Genomic DNA, 25,007 nt, shown 5'->3' with positions numbered 1-25,007 from the left:
AGTGTATTTTTTTTTGTCCCCTGCTGCCCCCTTTTTTTAAAAATTGTCAGTCACAGTTTTTCTGGCATCCAATCACACATTTCCCAGGTTCTATTAAATTTCAGTATTGAGCCCCCATCATCATGTCTGGGAGGCCAACAAGGGGAGGCAGACATCCCCATGCCACTATGAGGGGGCCAGCTGCATCTGTGTCCACAGGCAAAGATGGATGTGGTCCGTCCTCAGGCAGGACATGTTTTGACATGTTTTAGTGATGTTTCTCATGCTATCCAGGCAGAACATGCAGAGGAGGTGGTAGACTGGCTTACTAAATCATCCTCATCCTCCTTGTCCACAGCTACTCCTGCCATAGCCCCAGCATCATGCATGGAGGAGTCAGATGAATTATCTGAACACAGCGTCAGCTACTTGCTTCATAAGGGTGCACAGACATTACTTGATTGTGATGTTGGTTCTGATGTAGAGGAAGGGAATAACATGAGCTTACAGAGAGTGGAAAACACTGATAAACAACAAATTGGCAGTCATGTTCCCCCAGCCGCAGCTTATTGTCAAGTTGGCTCAAGTGATGATGAGGAAAGAGGGGATGATGATGAGGTCACTGATGCTACTTGGGTGCCGGATAGAGCAGAGGAGGAGATTGAGAGGGAGAAATAACCCCAATGAAGCAGGATGTCCTCCAGAGGCAGCCATCATGGAAGAGCAGAGAGCAGCCATCATATTCCATCAGTATGTGGAACTGTTATCTCCTGGCCTACTTCCCACAGCTCAGCTGTGTAGGCCTTTTTTAGCAGCCAATTGCACTGTCGCAATTTGCAATCTCTGCCGCAAGTAGATCAAGCGTGGGAACCCGCAGACAGATGGACTCTGTCATCCCGAATTCATCTTAATCCTGATGCGCAATCTGGACATCTGAGGGAGACCCTGCTGTGCCCAGTTATCCCACCCCATCCTCGCCAGGATCCGATGTGGGGTCAGCATTGTATGGACTTGCTGTGACTTGTAGTCCTCCATCTTCTCCTCTACCCAGAGACGTACTGGAATGCAACATTACAGTCTTCCATGTGAGTGGATATTGTTTGTTGAATAAATGATTGCTGATATATACTCAGAGGCGCCCCTTTCCTTGTTTATTATGCCTATGTAAACAAGGCAAATTGCCGTTCTGTCAGAGGGGAAAATGGAGCTCTTGTGGTTCTGCTAAGCAGAAACATGGATCTCTGTTTTCCTAGTCAAAGTACATCCCCCACAGTTTGAAAGCACCCCCTAGGGACACATTTAACTGTTTGATTGCCCTGATGTTAACCCCTTCCCTGCCAGTGTTATTTGTACAGTGACCGTGCATTTGTCATAGCACTGATCACTGTATTGAGGTCACTGGTCCCCAAAAAGTGTCAGATTTGTCTGCCACAATGTCACAGTCCCACTAAAAATCGCTGATCACCGCCATTACTAGTAATATAAATAAAAATTCCATTTATATATCCTATAGTTTGCATGAACTTTTGCATGAACCAATCAATATACGCTTATTGGGATTTTTTTACCAAAAAATATGTAACAGAATACATATTGGCCTAAACTAGGGATGAGCCGAACACCCCCCTGTTTGGTTCGCACCATAACATGCGAACAGGAAAAAGCACGCGAACACCGTTAAAGTCTATGGGACACGAACATGAATAATCAAAAGTGCTAATTTTAAAGGCTTATATGCAAGTTATTGTCATAAAAAGTGTTTGGGGACCCAGGTCCTGCCCTAGGGGACATGGATCAATGCAAAAAAAAGTTTTAAAAACGGCCATTTTTTCAGGAGCAGTGATTTTAATAATGCTTAAAGTCAAACAATAAAAGTGTAATATCCCTTTAAATTTCGTAGCTGGGGGGTGTCTATAGTATGCCTGTAAAGGGGCGCATGTTTCCCATGTTTAGAACAGTCTGACAGCAAAATGACATTTAGAAGGAAAAAACCCATTTAAAACTACCCGCGGCTATTGCATTGCCGACAATACACATAGAAGTTCATTGATAAAAACGGCATGAGAATTCCCCACAAGGGAACCCCGAACCAAAATAAAAAAAAAAAAAAATGACGTGGGAGTCCCCCTAAATTCCATACCAGGCCCTTCAGGTCTGGTATGGATATTAAGGGGAACCCCGGCCAAAATTTAAAAAAAAAATGACGTGGGGTTCCCCCTAAATTCCATACCAGACCTGAACCCGCGCCAAAAAAACGGCGTGGGGTCCCCTCAAAAATCCATACCAGAGCCTTAATCGAGCACGCAGCCTGGCAGGCTGCAGGAAAAGAGGGGGGGATGAGATTGCACCCCCCCTGAACCGTACCAGGCCACATGCCCTCAACATTGGGAGGGTGCTTTGGGGTAGCCCCCCAAAACACCTTGTCCCCATGTTGATGAGGACAAGGGCCTCATCCCCACAACCCTGGCCGGTGGTTGTGGGGGTCTGCGGGCGGGGGGCTTATCGGAATCTGAAAGCCCCCTTTAACAAGGGGACCCCCAGATCCCAGCCCCCCCGTGTGAAATGGTAAGGGGGTACTTACCCCTACCATTTCACTAAAAAACTGTCAAACATGTTAAAAATGACAAGAGACAGTTTTTGACAATTCCTTTATTTAAATGCTTCTTCTTTCTTCTATCTTCCTTCATCTTCTTCTTCTTCTTCTGGTTCTTCTGGCTCTTCTGGTTCTTCCTCCGGCGTTCCCCCTCTGACGCACGGTGACTTGACGGGACTTCCCTGTGACGTCACGGGAATGACACAGGGAAGTCCCGTCATGTCCCGTGCGTCAGTGGGGGGCGGGGTCACTGGGTGGCCCCGCCCCCCGTTATTTAAGAACCGTCAGACGAGGAGACGCCGTCACACAGCGGGAGCCTCCCTCCATGCCAGCATGGATGCGGAGCGGCTCGGGGAAGAAAATGAAGAAGAGAAGAAGAGAAGAAGAGAAGAAGAGAAGAAGAGAAGAAGAGAAGAAGGAAGAAGAGAAGAGGATGAAGAAGAAGATGAAGAGAAGAGCGGGAGCCTCCCCCCATGCCATGGGTGCGGAGCGGCCCGAGGAGAAGAAGATAGAAGATGCCGCGGAGGAGATGCTGGACGAGAACGCCGGAGGAAGAACCAGAAGAGCCAGAAGAACCAGAAGGAGAAGAAGGAAGATAGAAGAAAGAAGAAGCATTTAAATAAAGGAATTGTCAAAAACTGTCTCTTGTCATTTTTAACATTTTTGACAGTTTTTTAGTGAAATAGTAGGGGTAAGTACCCCCTTACCATTTCACACAGGGGGGGCCGGGATCTGGGGGTCCCCTTGTTAAAGGGGGCTTCCAGATTCCAATAAGCCCCCCGCCCGCAGACCCCCTCAACCACCGGCCAGGGTTGTGGAGGCCCTTGTCCTCATCAACATGGGGACAAGGTGTTTTGGGGGCTACCCCAAAGCACCCTCCCAATATTGAGGGCATGTGGCCTGGTACGGTTCAGGAGGGGGGCCGCACTCTCGTCCCCCCTCTTTTCCTGCGGCCTGCCAGGTTGCGTGCTTGGATAAGGGTCTGGTATGGATTTTTGGGGGGACCCCACGCCGTTTTTTTTTTTTTTTTTTTTTGGCGCGGGGTTCCCCTTAAAATCCATACCAGACCTGAAGGGTCTGGTATGGAATTTAGGGGGAACCCCACATCATTTTTTTTTTTTAATTTTGGCCGAGGTTCCCCTTAATATCCATACCAGACCTGAAGGGCCTGGTATGGAATTTAGGGGGACTCCCACGTCATTTTTTTTTTTAAATTTTGGTTCGGGGTTCCCTTGTGGGGAATTCCCATGCCATTTTTATCAATGAACTTCTATGTGTATTGTCGGCAATGCAATAGCCGCGGGTAGTTTTAAATGGGTTTTTTCCTTCTAAATGTCATTTTGCTGTCAGACTGTTCTAAACACGGGAAACATGCGCCCCTTTACAGGCATACTATAGACACCCCCCAGGTACGAAATTTAAAGGGATATTACACTTTTATTGTTTGACTTTAAGCATTATTAAAATCACTGCTCCTGAAAAAACGGCCGTTTTTAAAACTTTTTTTTGCATTGATCCATGTCCCCTGGGGCAGGACCCGGGTCCCCAAACACTTTTTATGACAATAACTTGCATATAAGCCTTTAAAATTAGCACTTTTGATTTCTCCCATAGACTTTCAAAGGGTGTTCTGCGGCATTCGAATTTGCCGCGAACACCCCAAATTGTTTGCTGTTCAGCGAACTTGCGAACAGCCAATGTTCGAGTCGAACATGAGTTCGACTCGAACTCGAAGCTCATCCCTAGCCTAAACTGATGAAGAGATTACATTTTAAAATTTTTTTTTATTGGGTATGTTTTAGAGCAGAAAGTAAAAAAATATTTATACCACCAAAAGAAAGCTCTCTTTGTGGGAAAAAATTATGTCAATTTTTTTTGGATACAGTGTCGCACCACAGAGCAATTGTCATTTAAAGCAACTCAGTGCCGTATAGCAAAAAATGGCCTGGTCATGAAAGGGGTAAAACCTTCTGGGTCTGAAGTGGGTAAATGTCAATTTTTTTTATAAATATCAGTTTTGCTGCAGCAGGTTCTACTGTATACACAGTACAGATGTGCCACTTTACAGGCACACTAAGGGGACCCCCAAGGCACTATATTTAAAGGAATTTATTGTTTCACTTTATGCATCATTAAAATCGTAAAATCATTAAAATCGCTGCTCTTTTAAAAACTATCTTTTTTCAAAATTTTTTTTGCATTGGTACATGTTCCCCAGGGCAGTACCCGGGGCCCCATACCCTTTTTATGGCCAATAACGTGCATAAGCCTTCAAAATGGGGACTTTTGGTTTTTCAGGTTTGGATCCCATAGACTTTAACAGGATTCGGAGTTCGGGTCCAAACTTTTGCGATGTTCGAGAAGTCTGTCGCAAACCGAACTGGGGGGGCATTCTCGATTGTTGATGAGTGCAATTATGTTTTAAGCAGCAAAATTTGCTTTTGGGTATGTTTTGTACCCAGCAGGAGTGGTGACAGCTTTGATAGTGAAGACAGGGGTTGAGGAGGCCTTTCTTCATTATTGTGATCATGAGGCTAAAGTTGACACCACACAAACCATTACCATCAAACCACAACCTCTTACTGTAGGTGTACAATGCAATTTCATAATTAGTTTGGACATTGGTCCATCTTACTTGAGGATCCTCATTTGAAAACAACTTTGACAGACAAACCCAAGGTCTCATATAGATGAGCAAGAAACATCGGGAGTAAAATTGCCCCCAGCAATCTTAAACGCCATCCCACCGATATTAACCATTCTCTTACCTTCTTTACTTTAAAGGGCCATGTCAGTGTCAAAAACTCAGGTGCCTCACGTGTAAACATATCCAACATGAACAAAAAGACTTCACCCACAAAGGTACTACCTATGTTCCACTGAAGTTTTTAAATTGTTCATCGGAGTTCGTCTTATATTGTCTTTCTTGTCCATGTGGGTTATTATACGTGGGGCGCACCATATGCACTCTCAGAAAAAGGTTTGGGGAACATCAGAGATTTGTGGAAGACCATTCTGACAAGCACAGTGTCCTCAGACACTTTTTGAAAAATATCACAATAAGTTAACATGGACCCTTTTATTAGAACCTGAATACAGTTTTATATACAGTAGAAGAGGAGGTTCCCCCCTCCTGCTCATATTACTCTAACAATACACCTGTAACCTAATTAACCTAATTAACATGAACTAGTTTACTAAATCATTTACCCAGACTAGATGACTCAGAGACATGATCTTTAGGACACAGACTTGTGGTCACCAAGCTTCACATAGTAGTATAAACACAATAGCAGGAGCTAATTACAATTAACAATACAAACAACAATGACTGGAATACTCTTAGAAGCTGTGGTAAGCCAGACTAGACTTATTTACAATAAACACATTATAGCAGACAACAAGACAGGTAATTGGAGTTGATGATATTAGCATCTCCTCACAGTATGTGTCCCAACAGTATGAATCAGTCACTATTTCTAATATGGCAAATACAGGGTCCCCGGAGTCTGTGTGTCCTGGGGGGGACAAGGACCTGAATCCAAAGTAACAACACCTCAAGGGTCCTCCAAATGCCAGGGCCCATAATCTGTAGGCAAGAGGCTGGCATTCAGTCCCCTCCAAAAGCCTCTGTCCCGAGTGAGTCTGTCACAGGAATCTGTTAGGTAAGACAGATAGTCCCACCATCCCACTTCCCTGTGTCCCCTCAATTAGTTACTTTGTCTAATTTCGTAAACTACATCCTTTGGTGGTCTTTCTCACTTTTTGGAATATCTATATCTTACATTATGTTGTACTGATGATTTTTTTCCATTTTTTTCCTGGTTAAAGAAGCATAATTTTAATATAATTTTACTGCTCCGAATGCGTGCCGCCTCCTCTGCTCGAACACTTGGAAGTGACATCATCTGCTCGCTCTCAGTGTCCCTGAGTCTATCAGGAAGCGCTGGCTGACAATGTACTACCCAGAGACACAGACATATAGCGAGAATACTCCATTGCTGCTCAGTGGAACTTACTTCTTTTAAAACGCATCTACTGTGAGTTGCCATTTTAAAGAAAATTAAGTATACTAATGTGTTGCTGCACTTTGAAGGCTCTGTTCTACTTAACTCTTGTCTTCCACAGAGTTCCCTCTAGCTCTTTCTGGAACTGACTGCCCCACAGTGTAAGCATATTTTGGACTTTTTATCATTTAAAATTTGTTCTTAGAGACTTTTGGCACAGTACATTTTGGTCCTGTGGATGTTGTGTGATCTATTTTGTTAATAGATTAATGTTTTCTTCTGTTCCTTTCTCTCCCGTGCACTGCAATATCAAAATCATTCAGGGAGGGGGCAACTAGCTGTAGTAGGGATAAATGGTCTGCCAGGGGGGTCAGGGGTACAACTAAATTTGTGAAGAAACAACGTAATTGTATAAGGTATGATAGCCATGACAAATTGTTTACAAACTTTCTTGATGTACCTCAGTTTATAGATGTTGTTAAGGGAACTGAATGCTACTGTTGGGGCAGTGGAGTAAAAGATCCTAGTTGGGTTGAATAGGTTTTGTTTTGCTAATTCAGAAATAACTTTTGCTTTGTGAAAGACTACCTTTACAAAAATGTCAGCTAGTGTTTAGTTTGTTTATGAGGAAAGAAGGTTATTAACTATTTTGTGACACTGATTCCATAATCTGTACCTAAACTAAGAATCTGAGCTTTTAGTATAAATGACATGTCTATGATCTGTCTTCATAAATAAACTCTATTGTGTGCCATCTTGAAAGACCAAGCATATTTTCTAATTAAATAGAATATTTCTAATTACTGTCTTTATTTATTACCATGATCATTGAACTCTTTGAGGTTAATCATAAAATATGATTTTGTAAAAACATAAAAAACAGCTCTAACAAAATTTAAAGAGAATATGTCATTAGAAAGACCAACATAAAAGTCCAGTAGAATATACCAAAGAGTAATTGTACATGCCATTTGTTTGTAATTCAGAAATGCTAAGTGCACATCTGGAATCCTTAGTGCTCCATGCAACAAATCAGTAAATTGTAATTGACACCAAGTACTTACATATACAGTACCTTAGAAGTGCCATCATTATGCAAAATATATTTGTGGTGAATACATCATGGCAGCATGAAATTGTAAAGTCCCTGATTTGGCCGACTGCTATTTATTACCATCTGTTTTTAGAATCGTTCCCTGCAATCATTTGGTGTATTTTAACTCTGGTGTGTGCTATAGGTTACTATTGAGTTCAATTTCTAGTCAGTATAGGAGCAAATCCCTATATTACACAAAGCACATGCCTTATTTTGTATAGGACTTGAGTTTTCCTGAGATCCATCTTGTAGTTGAATCTGACATTTATCCAAAGAAATAGTATGTAAAAGAACTTTGAGGTGACAGCTATTGAAGTGTTTTGTCACTTCATGATAGGCATTGCTTTATAGGTAGAGTCAACTTTAGGCTACAACAGTGATGTTTCATTTTCATATTTTCCATCTCTACTCCTACCTAGCTCAGTTATCCTTCTATGACAGCAATGCTTATTTATGGCTTTACTTCTCCTGGTATGTTGTCTGTAATATAAGATACATTAAAATCAAGCTGTGAAGTGCCCCTTTCATCCACAAGTAATATGATAACCAGTAACATTTCAAGTTTAGATATTTTATCATTGGTGTTCCTGGGAAACATTAAAAACCATCAGGTGGTTTACCTCCCAGAAGATAAAATATCACTTTTAATGGATTGAACCCCATTTTTTTTCCACTTTCCAGTACATGCCATTTCTTGAATAAATTCCTTAGCATGACAATGAATATGATGTAAACAATCATGGTATTTGTATTAAAAGTTACCTCAAGCAGGATATTTCTTACAGTATACATAATGCCAGATTAGATGGACTGGTTAGGTTCCCCTGACAATTTCACTTCTATGTCAGTATAGGTGTGAGGATGGTCCTGACTAACACTGGCATCCAATTATTTCTTGAAACTGGGAAGAGAATTGCTGTGCTTGGTTTTCAACAACTGGCCAAATTGGCATCCTGTAGAGCAGTCTTATGTTCATATCACCAGGCACTTTTCATTCTCTAGAGAAAAAGAGGACTAATATGTTTTCCTATAGAAATGTTGCAATAATATAATGTAATATAATCTGAGCTGAATTGGGAGTGGATTAATATATGTTTAATCCTCAATCAATTTGACATATCCTTAATATCTTACTTATAAAGTTAGTTTATATTGCTTGCTTGGTCTACAAATATATTTAGAAAAATGTAGTCATGCTGATTTTCTTCAATATATTTTTATTAAAAAAAGTAGGGATGAGCTGAACACCCTCCGGTTCGGTTCGCAGTAGGAACATGTGAACAGGTTAAAAATTTGGCAGAACACATGAACACCGTTCAAGTTGATGGGACACGAACATGAATAATCAAAAGTGCTAATTTTAAAGGCTTATATGCAAGTTATTATCATAAAAAGTGTTTGGGGACCTGGGTCCTGCCCCAAGGGACATGTATCAATGAAAATTTTTTATTAAAAAATGGCAATTTTTTTCGGGAGCAGTGATTTTTTTTTAATGCTTAAAGTGAAACAATAAAAATGAAATATTCCTTTAAACATCATGCCTGGGGGGTGTCTATAGTATGCCTGCAAAGTGGCATATTTTTCCCGTGTTTAGAACAGTACCACAGCAAAATGACTTTTCTAAAGGAAAAATTGTCATTTAAAACTGATCACGGATGTATTGAATTGTCGGGTTTCGGCAATATAGGTAAAAATCATTGAAAAAAAGAGCATGGGATCCCCCCAGTCCATTACCAGGCCCTTTGGTACTAAAAACGGGAAAATGCGCCACTTTGCAGGCATACTATAGACACCCCCAGGCATGATATTTAAAGGAATATTTCATTTTTATTGTTTCACTTTAAGCATTAAAAAAATCACTGCTCCCGAAAAAACTGACGTTTTAAAAAAAACTATTTTGCATTGATACATGTCCCCTGAGCAGGACCCAGGTCCCCAAACACTTTTTATGACAATAACTTGCATATATGCGCACTTTTGATTTTTTATGTTAGTTTTTCATGTTAGTGTCCCATAGACTTTAACAGTGTTCCTGCGGCTTTCGAATTTGCCACAAACACCACATATTGTTCGCTGTTCTGCAAACATTGGGCTCATCCCTATAAAAAAGTAGTTGTTCTGTTTTTTTGCACAGAGCCTTAATCTATCCATATACTATTTCTATATGTTGTAAACTAGAAGATTATTTAGTGAATATGAATTTACCATAACACAGAACCTAAAACTGAAATAATGGATTATTAGGAGACTTGAATTTAAATTAAATTCTGAGTCTTATAAATTAAACTCTATAGATTATTATGGAAACCGTTAAGCAACAGAGTCCCAGGGTCAAGCTGGAGCACGTAAGTTTATTCTTATAGACTGTTCACTTTGCAAGGGAATTTTCTCCCAAGTCTAGTGAATGAGGTAAAGGTCTGCTGACTTCCGTCATCCAATCATGTGCTGTTTTTTGCTTTTTATTATTTACCTGCTCATAATTGGGTATTGTTTGTAGAGTGATATTTCACCACAGTCACTAAGTTATCTGGATAATTCCCATGCAGACTGCAACTTTCCTTGCAAAGTGAACATCCTATTAACCTTTGTAAATCAACCCCCCATTAGGTAAGGTGTTTAAAATCACTATACTGATGAGTAACAGAAAGAAGATATACGACTACCCAGTTTTCAGTAGTGCAAATATCAATTGTCAAAAATGTTTTTAACTCCAAAACTGGCTATTTTTTTCTTATGAATGGCTAAGTCATGGACAGAACATAAAATATATACAAACCCCAGAACAAAAATGTAATGTATTGCAGTTTACAAGTACTAGAAAGTGTAGAAAAATACCCATTGCTCCTACCAGAAATGCAATATCCTTGTATATTCCCGGTCACTTAACTGACATCTCAAACAATGTTGTCAGTTTTTCATGTTCTTTTGTGTGAACCACGCAATACCTCTCGTCTATGTAATGGAAATGAGGTGAGGGAAAGTGTTGTAGTTCAAATCAGGAAGGACTGCTTCTACATACATACAGTACAATGATTAAGCACTGTCATCCTAGGACAGGTAGTCACCCTAACCACTTGAAGACCAGGCCTCTTTTTCTGATTCGGTGTTTAGTTAAAGTTAAGTTAAAAACAAGTTTTTTTGCTAGAAAATTACTTATAATCCACAAGCATTATACATTTTTTTTCTAACACTCTAGAGAATAAAATGGCGGTCATTGCAATACTTTTTGTCACACCGTATTTGCGCAGCGGTCTTACAAGCTCACTTTTTTTGAAAAAAATCACTTTTTTGAATAAAAAAATAAGATAGCCGTAAACTTAACCCAATTTTTTTTATATTGTGAAAGATAATGTTATGCCGAGTAAATTGATACCCAACATGTCACGCTTCAAAATTGCGCCCGCTCGTGGAATGGCATCAAACTTTTACCCCTGAAAATCTCCATAGGCGACGTTTAAAACATTCTACAGGTTGCATATTTTGAGTTACAGAGGAGGTCTAGGGCTAGAATTACTGCTCTGTGTTAGCTTCTGCGTGCAAGCTTGTCGGGACGGGGCGCTTTAAAAAAAATTTTTTTCTTATTTATTTTACTTGATTTTATTTATTTTTTCACTGTTATTTAAAAAAAAATGGGTCACTTTTATTACTATTACAAGGAATGTAAACATTCCTTGTAATAGAAAAAAAGCATGACAGGTCCTCTTAAATATGAGATCTGGGGTCAAAAAAAAATTATCACCATTAATAATATCAATCAATAATATAATCAATAGGACCGCCGGCTCAAAAAATGGATACCTTGGTTGTGGCAGCAGCTGCTGCCATCACCGAGATATCCATCTTTAAACTGCCGATGTAAATGTACAGGAGCTGGTCGGCAAGTGGCTAAAGCATCCTGCTTTGGGTTATATATTTGTACATACCAGTTAGGCCTGATTTTCCATTCTGCACTTGCATCTAAAATCTGGAAAAAGCCAGTTCTCTTTCAATCCACCGTTAAAATTTTATGCGAATAGAAGTAAAAGTAAACTAAAAGTAGTATGCACATGTATACCTTGAGCTTGTTGTAATTAAAAAAAAATAGTGATTTCAACTTCCTTTAAAATTGTATTGACAACAGAAAATTCCAGTCAATCAATACTTTAGACAAACAGTAACATTATGCCATTTTATCATTCAGTAGTGGTATAGTTCTGGAGCAATATCAATAAGAAGTGCATTCTTTCCAAGATACCTTTGTTTCCAGCCTTAACCTTCTATATTGCCCGATATCTAATCTTGAAATAAAGCATCTGATTGAAATTCTTAGCACTTGCTTCCCTAACCCTCATCTTACCTGGCTTTCTTTGCCTAGCCCTTCTGGGTTACAACGGATTGTCCTGAGGAGCTTAGCTTTGACATTTAAGGTGACCCTGAGATCCATTCAATGTTACTTTGCTGGTTTGTCAAAACAGTAACTTAAAAAGTTATTAAATGAATAAAGACTGATTTCTGCTCTCATTCATATTTTCTCAAACTTGAGATTGGCCAGGAGTGTTTTATAGTGATCGAAAAGGAACATCAGTTTCACAAATAATATTATTTGTTTGCTATCTAGTGAGTGACAGGTAGACATAATGTGGTAAGATACCTACTTCTGGCTGTATTATTATACCCTGTCCAAAAACAACTTAATAAATGTACAATTTTAGACAATATCTAATTTTGCCGCTTGCACTTCTTTGTGATTGCTTGACCCACGTGGTTTGCAGATTATGCTTACCGCCGACACTTCTCATTAAAATGGCCACAGTTCATCAGTTTCGGTAGCTTGGAACAAACTTGGAATGAATTATTATGCAACAAAAACGCTGCTGTCAAGCAGAACAAAAGACAAGCAAACGAGAGCTTTGGCTTAATGAGGCTAAGTGAGTGTCTACCCTGCATCACAGTGACTTGACGGCCTTTGAGAACAGATCTCTTTCTCCACAGGTCAAAACCTTTAGACTGTTATTTTGTGTTTATTCACCTTGAGGCTAATATACATTTTAATATGCTCCACATAGAACCAAAAAAAAAAAAAAAACAACCATTAGATTAGAATGTGTGCAGATCCTGTTAAATTAACAGCAACAGAACATGCCAGTATATTGAGGTTTTTTTTTCATATTTAATTATAGTGCACTATAGTACATTTAGCTAGCATAAACTGTACAATTATTATGTTCCATTTTTTATATCTTTTCCTATTAACTGTGCACATTTTACCTCCCGTGTGTCAGGGAAAGAAATTTGTGTATCATCATTGTCAAGGTTATTCCATTAGGTTATGGAGGATTTAATCGAAGTGTGTCTTTGAACAGGATGATGAACATAGATTATCAATTTGGGAATGGCAATTTTGGTAGAAAATAATACATATAATATAAACACTATATGATCTCCAGTGAGCTTTGCTTGGTTTGTATATTATTAGTCATGATAATAATTCTATGCATTTGTTTTTTTGCAATGTGATACACAGCTACAGTTTCTTGCAAAAGTATTCTCCCCCTTGGCATTTTTCGTGTTTTGTTGCCTCACAACCTGGAATTAACATGGATTGTTTGAGGATTTGCATCATTTAATTTACAGAACATGCCCATAACTTTGAAGATATTTTTTTTATTGTGAAGCAAACAACAAATAGGACAAAATAACATGAAAAGTAAATGTGCATAACTATTCACCCCCCTAAAGTCAATACTTTGTAGAGCCATCTTTTGTGGCTATAACATCACTTTGGATAAGTCTCTATGAGCTTGCCACATCTTACCACTGGGATTTTTGCCAATTCCTCCTTGCAAAACTGCTCCAGCTCCTTCAAGTTGGATGGTTTGCGCTTGTGAACAGCAATCTTTAAGTCTGACCACAGATTTTCGGTTGGATTGAGGTCTGGGCTTTGACTAGGCCATTTCAACATATTTACATGTTTCCGCTTAAACCACTCAAGTGTTGCTTTAGCAGTGTGTTTGGGGTCATTGTCCTGCTGGAAGGTGAACCTCTAGCCTCAATCACATACAGAGTGGTACAGGTTTTGCTCAAGAATATCCCTGTATTTAGCACCATCCATCTTTCCCTAAACTCTGACCAGTTTTCCCAGACCTGACTGCTGAAAAACATCCCCACAGCATGATGTTGCCCCCACCATGTTTCACTGTGGGGATGGTGTTCTTTGGATGATGTGATGTGTTGGGTTTGCACCAGACATAGCATTTTCTTTGATGGCCAAAAAGTTCAATTTTAGTCTCATCAGACCAGAGCACCTTCCTCCATACATTTTGGGAGTCTCCCACATGCCTTTTCGCAAACTCAAAATGTGCCATTTTGTTTTTTGCTGAAAGTAATGGCTTTCTTCTGGCCACTCTGCCATAAAGCCCAACTCTATGGAGCGTACGGCTTATTGTCATCCTATGTACAGATACTCCAGTCTCTGCTGTGGAACTCTGCAACTCCTCCAGGGTTACCTTAGGTCTCTGTGCTACCTCTCTGATTAATGCCCTCCTTGCCTGATCCGTGAGTTTTGGTGTGCGGCCGTCTCTTGGCAGGTTTGCTGTTGTGCCATGTTCTTTCCATTTGGTTATGATACTGTATATTTGATGATGCTCCTAGGGATCATCAAAGATTTGGATTTTTTTTATGACCTAACCCTGATTTGTACTTCTCAACAACATTGTCCCTCACTTGTTTGGAGAGTTCCTTGGTCTCCATGGCAGTGTTTGGTTAGTGGTGCCTCTTTCTTAGGTGTTGCAGCCTCTGGGGCCTTTCAAAAAGGTGTGTATATGTAATGACAGATCATCAGTTCACTAATTATGTGACTTCTGAAGGTAATTGATTGCACCAGAGCTTTTTATGGGCTTCATAACAAAGGGGGTGAATACATATGCACATGCCAATTATCAGTTTTTTTTTATTTCTGAAAAAAAGTTTTATGTATATATTTTTCTAATTTTACTTCACCAACTTAGACTATTGTGTTCTGATCCATCACATATAATTCAGTAGGGCTGAAACAACTAATTGATTATTAAATTAATTGATTTAATTCATTAACAATTTACTAGTAAAGTAGTAATAAGTAGTAGTAATAAATTACTATTTTCATAATCGATTAATCGGCCAGCCGATTAGTTGGCCTGCATACAGAATGCATTATTTGTTTACATATCAGGAAATACAGTGCAGCACACATAAAGCTCAGTACACCATCCATACATGTCAGTAAGTGCCTGAGAACTTGTGAATGTGTGAGGAGCAATGCCTCATGGGACATGTAGTCCTGGGCAGGAAGTGAGTGGTTCTAAAGACAGAAGTTTTCTTTACCTTGCTATTGGGGCACTTATACTGTACTTAACGCACAGTAAAAAGCAGTGTGTAGAAACAGATCAAAAGCAAGCTGCATAGGTGTGTAACAAGCCTTATGCTGGCCACATGGATTAATTTTCAGATGACAATATTCATATGAAAAGTCTTTCGCTGAATGAAAGAATGTTGTTTGAAATTTCCACTTGTTTTTAACATTCTGTTTGTTTTAAAATGAATGTAATTTATGAACGAAACCACATACACTGTCTGAAAATTCCTTTGACCAAGCAGTTTTCTATTGTTTCTAAATTTTCCAGTCACTGTGGTTGAAAACAAACATCGATTTGACCCCACTAACGTTTCAAAAATCGAACGAACGTTCTTAAAATTACATTTTTTTTTTGAAGGAAGACATTGTTTTCGTATGGCCAGCATAAAATATAGTACAGTTCTGTTTGAAAATCTGCAAAACAGTCTTTAACTTTTTTTTTCTTTAAAAAAAGATCTCTGAGTCTGATATTCACCAGATTCAACCTCTAATAGTATATACAGTATATCTCCTCTAATAGTTTATACAGGATATCTCTTCTGTTATTCTTAGAGGGGGTTAGGGTGCTATCTAACCTTATAGTTGGTTATTTATATTTACCACTGCATATAGAGATATTTAAGAATAAATTGCCTTTTTTTAAAACTTTACATATTAACTAAATTATACAACACGCTTTTTTTAAGGTTATTAACCGATTAATCGAAACAATAATCGGCCAACTAATCGATTATGGAAATAATCGTTAGTTGCAGCCCTATAATTCAGATTAAAAAAACATTGAACTAAAGGCTGTAACTAAAGGCTGTAATGTAACAAAATAGGTAAAAAGCCAAGGGGGTGAATACTTTTGCAAGGCACTGTATAAGGGGGCATGCAGATTATTCATTGTGTGTGGCATAAATAGTGCTGTTATTAGTGTAAGAGCCCATTCACACAGGGGCAACACGACTTCCAGCACGACTTTGGGAGGCAACTTGGACACGTCTTGAGTATGAATCACAGCACGACTTGGGGCAACTTACAACACAACTTGAAGTCGCCTCCAGGACAGGGAACTTTACAAGTGGCCAATCAGAGCTTATCAGCTGTGTGTGAGAAGGAGGGGGCTGGCTGTTTAGTGGAGGAAATTACTTTCTGTTTCTTTTCTGCTTCCTGTAAAGTTGCCTCAGTATGAACAGTGATCAGACTTGGAGGCAACTTCCATTGAAATCAATGGGTACAAGTTGCCTTCAAGTCGGATTGAAGTAGTACAGGAACCTTTTCTGAAGTCGGAGCGACTGCAGTAGTGTGCATTAAGACAGATCCATTCACTTACATTGATTTTTTCATGTAGCGCGACTTGAGGCGACTAGGGGCGACTTGGGGCGACTTGAAGTCGGATCCAAAGTTGCCCCTGTGTGAATGGGCTCTTAGGGTCAAAAATACGTAAAAGAAAAATATATCTGTGCTGCCCATGTCAATACTAAACAAGTTAGAGATTAAATCTGTAATCTGCTTTGCTACTGATGACAACCCAGAATATGCTTTCTTTTACACATTTATAGTTATTGATGAGCAAACTATTAAGTGACTCAGTCATGGGAAAAATATAGTGGTTCCCATTGCTTGACCTCTTCTGAAGATGCTAGTTGCCTGGTATTTTTAAAAAAAGAACAGCGCTATGTAAAAAATGTAATTCAATGTGTAAGCATATATCCATAAACTGATCACCTAAAATCCATATTTATTCATCAATATAATTTATATAGATATCACATATACATGATTTTTAATTAGGGAAGACACCATGCTAACAAGGTTAAAACCTCCAATTTATTATAAAACAAAGTGTGCACTCACACATAGTAATAACAAAGTAGAGCACTGTCACATTACATGCATCCAATCAGCAGATAGTCTCATCCCATCTGGTTTTCATCAGAAGCGTGCGTGCTGTTGTAACGTCCGTAAGCCCCGCTTGCCTGGTGTCTGACTTTAAGCTGAGTTACAGACTTGGAAGAAGCATGTTGTAAATGAGTGTCAGAGAAGTGTCAGGATGCTTTAGGATGAAAGCATTCAAGTAATGCATCAGCAAGAGAGTCATGGAGCTAACAATCTTAAATATGATGTCAGCATTAGCAGCCACTATAATTTTCTCATGACAGAGTCACTTTAACTCCTCCTACTGGGGTACATTTTAAAATAACAGGTTGGTGGCACTAAGATAACTAGATAAATGGCTTCTGTCCTGTGTCTAAAGCCTCGTACACACGCTTTGATTTTCGGACAACAGAACGTCCGATTTTTGTGGCATGCCAGTCTCATGTCGAAAGTGAAGAGGTTACTAACAATACGAAAATTTTCGTATGACAGAATACAAATTCAGAAGTGACATAACGTGTGGCATAATTTTGTATGAATTCTTTATTTTCTGAGCATGCGTAGTCTTGATCTTACGATTTTTTTCGTACGAAAACCATACTGATGAAACTAAAATCAGACGTTGAGTTCACATCCAACAAAAATTGTATAGTCTGCACATTCAGCTTTTGTCTGATGAGAAAAGTGAAATCGACTGTCGAAAGCACCATACTAATGATCTGAAAATCCTCAGACAGTTCGTCGTACAAATTTTTCCATCTGAAAATTTTATAATCTGTACATCCAGCTTTTGTCTGATGAGAAAAGTGAAATCCGCTGTCGAAATTACCATACTAATGATCTGAAAATCCTCAGACAGCTCGTCATTCAAATTTTTCCATCTGATTTTACGGGCCTTCATCGTGTGCCTTTAGACATGTACAACAATGTATCTCATGCACGATTACCAAGCTCTATGTTTAAAACCCTCTCATACCAGCGTGTTATTTTATGTCCAAAAAATTGCAGCAAAAGCGAGCTCACCTTGAAGTGTCTACTTTCCAGAAAATAGGTTTGGGGAATTGATACTGTTCTGGCATTTTGTTTGGTATGTTTTGTAACAGAACGTAAGGGAAAATCTTTTTTTTTTTTTTGTTTTTTTTTTCTTTTTATAGTAAAACGTGGTTAATAAATACCACTAAAAAAGAATGTCCAAAAAACAAATGGTATAAATTTAATTTGAGTGAAGTACTGCATGACAAAGTAATTCTCAATCAAACTATCACAGCACTGAAAATTGCCTGGTAATGAAGAGGTAGTACAGGCTGGTTCACAAGTAGTTTAAGTGAATCTGTGCTTTGACCATGAGGGGCAAAACAGCATGTTCACATTGTTTTAGCCCTCCCCAGCAGCACATACCTTCTTTTTGCTACCTGTTCAGACATCAACAGTGAAAAAAAGTTATTTTAAGTTTTGTGTCACTGGAGTCAAAGCTTACACAGGTACAGGTGCATCTCATAAAATTAGAATATCATCAAAAAGTTAATTTATTTCAGTAGTTCAATTGACAAAGTGAAACACATATATTTAATGTAGATGTGTTACACAGAGAGTAATATATTTCAAGCATTTCTTTCTTTTACTTTTGATGATTATGGTTTACAACTAGGGATGAGCCGAACACACCCCCAGTTCGGTTTACACAAGAACCTGCGAACGGACCGAAAGTTAGTGCGAACTTTAGAACCCCATTAAAGTCTATGGGACTCGAACATTTGAAATCAAAAGCGCTAATTTTAAAGGCTAATATGCAAGTTATTGTCCTAAAAAGTTTTTGGGGACCTGGGTCCTGCCCCAGGGGACATGTATCAATGCAAAAAAAAGTTTTGAAAAACGTCCGTTTTTTCGGGAGCAGTGATTTTAATGATGCTAAAAGTGAAAAAAAAGTGAAATATTACTTTAAATATCGTGCCTGGGGGGTGTCTATAGTATGCCTGTAAAGTGGCGTGTGTTTTCCGTGCTTAGAACATTTCCTGCACAAAATGACATTTGTAAAGGAATAAAAGTCATTTAAAACTGCTTGCGGCTTTAATGTAATGTCGGGTCCCTGCAATATGGATGAAAATCAATGAGACAAATGGCATGGGTACCCCCCCAGTCCATTGCCAGGCCTTTTGGGTCTTGTATGGATAGTAAGGGGAAACCCGCATCCAAATTAAAAAAAGGAAAGGCGTGGGGCCCCCGGGCTCTATATACTCTGAACAGCAGTATACAGGCGGTGCAAACAAGACAGGGACTGTAGGTTTGTTGTTAAGTAGAATCTGTTTGTAATTTTGAACTGGTACATTTTTAAAGTGTAGCTCCAGCCAAAAAATCTATTTTTAAGCTTTTTGGAAAACATAGGGAAGGGTTATCACCCCTGTAACATTTGTTTTGCTGTCTGTGCACCTCTTCAGAAGATTTCATCTCACTTTCTGTCCCAATGACAAATGTTTTTAGAAAATTTGGGGTTTTTAGTGAAACAAGGATCGGTGATAAAGCATCAGTGAAGAGGAGACACGTTTTTCCCATATTAACTCTTACAGGAGAGAATTTCCCTTCCTAGGGGTAGATTTCATCTCACTTCCTGTTGTCTCCTTTCGTTTGCAAGTAGGAGTCATTTGTAAGTTGGATGTTTGAAAGTAGGGGCCTGCACTATATACTCTGCAGAAATTTAGGCCTTAGGTGTTGGTATAGCCCTCACAGTTACTCTTGGTGGGCGCAGGAACGGGCCCTACTGTGAAATATTAGATCAAGAATTGTAATTACATCCATTGTTGAATGGGGCAGAAAAATTGGGCCTTAGGCACTGGTGCCACAACACTGCAACCCCTCACAGATTCTATAGTTGGAGTGCAGGAATGAGCCCTGTTGCAAAGTATTGCATCAAAAATTGTAATTATACGCCCCTGTTAAACAGGGGCTGAAAACTTGGGCCTTGGGCACTGGTGCTGGTGCCACAACACTGCAACCCCTCACAGATACTCTAGTTGGAGTGAAGGAATGAGCAATGCTGCAAAGTATTGCAGCACAAATTGTAATTACATGCCCCTGTTAAACAGGGGCAGAAAAATTGGGCCTTGACCACTGGTGGCGGTGTCCAGAACCAAAAATGTTCTTACAAGCTATCAGCATGAAAATTGAGGAGCAAGAGGATTGTCACTCAGCATAACAGGATAGTCACTCAGCATCAGCATAGGCAGTCTTGAAGGGATCTCACATTTAAAAAAAAATCAATCGTTACATCAGCATCAGGTGCTTGGTAGCTGGTGATCCAAGATTGATTAATTTTTATGAAGGTCAGCTGATCAACCGATTCGGTGGACAGGCGCACACTGTGATCGGTTACAAAGCCACCAGCAGTACTGAATGTGCGTTCCGAAAGAACGCTGGATGCAGGACAGGCCAGTAGCTCAATTGCATAATGTGCAAGCTCTGGCCAGTGATCCATCCTCAAGACCCAGTAACGCAGAGGATTTTTGGTGCGAAAGGTGTCCAAGTCTGATCTTGCCCCTAGGTAATCCTGCACCATGTGAATCATAAGCTGGAACCGATCAGACCTTGGGGCTGCGGACTAAAAAATTGTCTGAACGCATTGGTCAGGCGGCCACTTTCTCCACCGCTCCTTCTGTGACTGACCGAAGCCTCAGCAACACTTGGTCCAGGAGGACCAGGAAATTGTAACCTCCCAGGCTCTGTAAATGCGTTGCACAAACCTTTCTGCAAGGTCTCCTGAAGATGTTTCATCCTCTGCTCCCTCTGCGATGGCAAGATAACCAAAACCTTACCCTTGTAACATGGATCAAGGAGGGTTGCCAGCCAGTAATGATCCCTACCCTTGATACCATGAATATGAGGATGCTTCTGCAGGTTTTGCAGGATAAAGGAGGCCATGCAGCATAGGTTTGCTGAGGAATTTGGTCCAGAGTCTTCTGGGTCACTAAGGACAACATGATCCGCAGCCACCTCCTCCCAGCCACGTACAAGTCAATAGGTTTCTTCGGACTGTAAATGATCCCTTGAAGACTGCTGCAGATGCTGAGTGCCAGGCTCCACCTCCATGCTGACACAATCCTCCTCCTCTTCCTGTGTGATCGGTGGGCACGCAGGAACACTGTCTGGATAAAGGGGGCCTTGAGAGGTAAGGAAGTCCTCCTCTTCCTCCCTCTGTTCTGCCTCAAGTGCCCTGTCCATTATTCCACGCAGCGTGTGCTCCAACAGGTGGACAAGAGGGACAGTGTCACTGATGCATGCACTGTCACTGCTCACCATCCTCCTGGCCTCCTCAAATGGTGACAGGACAGTGCATGCATCCCTGATCATAGCCCACTGGTGTGGGGAAAAAAACAAGCTCCCCTGACCCTGTCCTGTTGCCATAGTTGCATAGGTACTCATTGATGTCCCTCTGCTGCATGTGCAGCCACTGCAGCATGGCCAACATTGAGTTCCACTTGGTGGGCATGTTACAGATTAGACGGTTCTTGGGCAGGTTAAATTCCTTTTGGAGGTCAGCCAGCCAAGCACTGGCATTATATGACCTGTGGAAATGCACACAGACTTTCCTGGCCTGCCTCAGGACATCCTGCCCAAGAACCGCTGCACCACCAAGTTAAGGAAGTAAGCCAAACAGGGTACATGGGTCAGTTGTCCCTGTTGGAGGGCAGAGTGGAGGTTGGTGCCATTGTCACAAACCACCATACCTGGCTTAAGCTGGCGTGGCGTCAACCACCTCTGAACCTGCCCCTGCAGAGCCAACAGAATCTCAGCTCAAGCACCACATGGCATCTTTTTGCCTGCGTGCTTGCGTAGACCCTTGAATGCCTACTGAGCACCGTTGGTTCCGAGGGCAAACCAGCTCAGGAAGAGGCCATGGAGGAAGAAGAAGAGGGGGTGGAGGAGAGAGGTGTGGCAAAATCACCACTAGTAGAATTTTGGAGGCGTGGTCGAGGAAAAACCTCCAACACTATTGCACCCTGTTCTGCATCCTTCCCAGCTGCCAGAAGAGTCACCCAGTGCATGGTGAAAGATAGGTAACGTCCCTGTCCATGCCTGCTGGACCATGATTCAGCGGTAATATGCACCTTAACGCTGACCGCCCTGTCCAGCGAGGCCAAGACATTGCCTTCCACATGCCGGTAGAGAGCCGGAAACACCTTCCTTAAAAAAAGTGGCGTTTGGGAACATGCACTGAGGAAACGCACATTCCAAAAACTCACGGAGGGGAGCAGAGTCTACCAACTGAAAAGGCAGCAGTTGAAGTGCTAGCAATTTAGCCAAGCTAGCATTCAACCGCTGGGCATGTGGATGGCTGGGAGCAAACTTTTTTCGGTGGTGCAGCAGCTGGGGCAGGGAAATTTGCCTGGTACAATCTGACGTCGGTGTACAGATAGCAGATTGCCCATAAGTACTTGGCTGTGACACATCTAATTCTACACCTTCATTCCTCTCAGTGCAGGTGTCAGAGAGGACTGAAGGTATAGTGGGGTTGGAGATCCCAGCTGATGAAGAGCAAGGAGAGGTCCGCGTTGTTCTTTGGTGTGGGTCTGTTAGGTACGTTTGCCAACGAATTGCATGGCAGGTCGACATATGTCTGGTCAAGCATGTGATGCCCAAGCAGATGATGTTTTGACCACGCGAGATACGCTTGAGACATATGTTGCAAATAGCAGCGGTGGGATCTGATGCACTCGTCTCAAAAAAAAGCCCACACCAAAGAACTTTTGGAATAACGCACAGAGACAGCAGCGCCCTGCACATGCGGAGCCCTGTGGTGTGATGCAGTCAGTGTGCTGCCCTTAAGCTGGCCTCTGGAGGGCATCCTGCCTCGTTGGAGATGTGCCTCACCTCCTCCTCTCTCCTATCAGGCACCCACGTGGAGTCAGTGACCTCATCATCCCCTCCCTCCTCATCACTGGAGCAAACCTGGCAGTATGCTGCAGCTGGGGGAACATGACTACCAGATTGCTGTCCTTCTTGGGAACCCCCTCTCTTTGGGCTCACGTTATTGCCTTCCTCTAGCTGGGTACCATCATTGGAGCTTTCAAAACGTTGGGCATCCTCCTGGAGCATGTACCCATCACTGTGGTCAAACAGTTCGGGAGACTCCTCAAGAGGACATGGTGGGGGCTAGGGAAGGAGTGACTGATGCCATTGAGCCGAGGAAAGAGGCCGCATTGGCAGCTGCTTTGCCAGACAAAGTACCCTGAGCCTGGGTGAGAGAGGATGAGGGGGATGAGGAGGGCATGGTCATCCACTTTACCAAGTCTTCGGCATGTTGTTGCTCAACACGGCCAGCTGCCGAAGAAAAGGACAAGCGTGTCCCACGGCCACGTACTGATCAGGATGCACCGTCTCCACCACCTGCACTGTTGCCTCTAGACACAGAGCCTGCTTGCCCTCTTTTATTGGCTTGTGACTGTCTGCCCCTCCTTTTTGGCCTTCCAGACATACTAATGGCCTGCAGTGAGATGTAGCTGCACAAAGCTGGGATGTATATATATATATACTGATACTGCAGCTAGCAGAATCAACTGCCTGTCTGTAGTATTATTAGTATGAGAACACCAGCAATTTTCTTCAGGTAGCTTTAGGTGTACACTGTGCAGAGGACACAGTACACTAATGTCCTGTACACACGGTCGGATTTTCCGACGGAAAATGTGCGATCGGAGCATGTTGGCGGAAATTCTGACCGTGTATGGGCTCCATCTGACTTTTTCCATCGGATTTTCTGACACACAAAGTTTGAGAGCAGGCTATAAAATTTTCCGACAACAAAATCCAATCGCGTCAATTCCGACCGCATGTGGACAATTCTGACGGACAAAGTGCCACGCATGCTCAGAAGAAATTCCGAGATAGACCAGCTCGTTCTGGTAAAATTAGCGTTCAGAATGGATAGAGCACTTTCGTCACACTGCAATCTTCAAAATTGTTTAATACAGCGCACTCTTTTCTTCTTTATAATGTAGGAAGAACAAAATAGTTTTGCTGCTGATATTCACACAGAGTTCTCACAAACTTCTTTCTTTATTATTTATTGTGATTCCCTCAATATATTATGATTTATCACATCTGACCAAAAATCTATATCATTTTTTTTTTTTGTGTTTTTTTTTTTTTTTAAACCCTGATGTGATTTTTTTTATTTTTTTTTGGTTTGTATTTTTTTCAAGGCTGATCTTGTTTTTTTTTTTTTTTTTTTAGTTATTTAACATCCAGAATATTTTTGTGTGTGTTTTGTGTGTCAAGTTACCACAACACCATTATTATCTTGTATTATTTAATCTCAAGGAGATTGGTGTTGGTGTCTCTTGTTAATTTCACATTGTATTTTTGAAATGTACCTGAATCCTCACAAACAAACTGTCCTTTTTGATGGAAAACACACATAGGCGAGTATAATTGAAACCAAAAAACCTTTATTAAGGGCTCATAACCAAACAAAGAGGGAGGCAACGCTGGAGAAACAGCAGAAATTGGTGAAGCCTTTGACCCCCAGGGCAGACATCAAATATTTTACTGCCTAATTGGTGGCCTGAGGAGCCCATATCTAAGGGAGTGCAGTCTGGTCCAGAAATCCCAGAGATCATGAAAGCAGCAGATGACATCTGTGTCCCCAGGCTGTGGTCATACAAGAGACTGCATATTTTGCCAGACCAGACTGAACCCAGGTCATCACTCTCTGGTCTTCCTTCCACGCTTCCTTCCACGCTGTGGCTGTGGTGGTGTAGTTGTGGCAGGAGGAGGAGGAGGATGTTCCAACTCAATCACGTGGGTATTGGGTGTGATTTCGCCCCTCACCCCCTTAGTTAAGACTTTATAAAGAAGGTCCTCACACAGCTGGCGTTGGCCCTCCTGCATGCCCTGCAGTTTGGTGGTAGCCATGCAGGCAAAGGCCTCTTTAGGAGTGGGGGTGGCTCTGAGGGACGCAGAAGCCTCCTGAATCAGCCTGAGTGCTGAATCCTGCACGTGACTCCCCTTCCTGGGTCTTTTGTTTGGAAGGCAGAGGGGAGGAACCTGTGATTCTGTCAGGCTCCTACTGGGCCCAGGCTTCTCCTGGCTGCCACTTAGCTCCAC

At 41.2% G+C, this 25,007-nt stretch overlaps 1 protein-coding gene across 6 annotated transcripts in view; it reads left to right on the top strand.

Annotated features, from left to right (window-relative positions):
- Positions 1 to 25,007, top strand: part of DPYD (dihydropyrimidine dehydrogenase) — a 2,813,802-nt gene that overhangs the window by 2,644,386 nt on the left and 144,409 nt on the right. The window lies entirely within an intron of this gene.

Source organism: Aquarana catesbeiana, linkage group LG07 (genome assembly GCF_042186555.1).
Source record: "Aquarana catesbeiana isolate 2022-GZ linkage group LG07, ASM4218655v1, whole genome shotgun sequence".
NCBI classification, from domain to species: domain Eukaryota; kingdom Metazoa; phylum Chordata; class Amphibia; order Anura; family Ranidae; genus Aquarana; species Aquarana catesbeiana.
The sequence above is the reverse complement of the archived record's forward strand: the minus strand, read 5'-3'. Positions and strand labels throughout refer to the sequence as shown.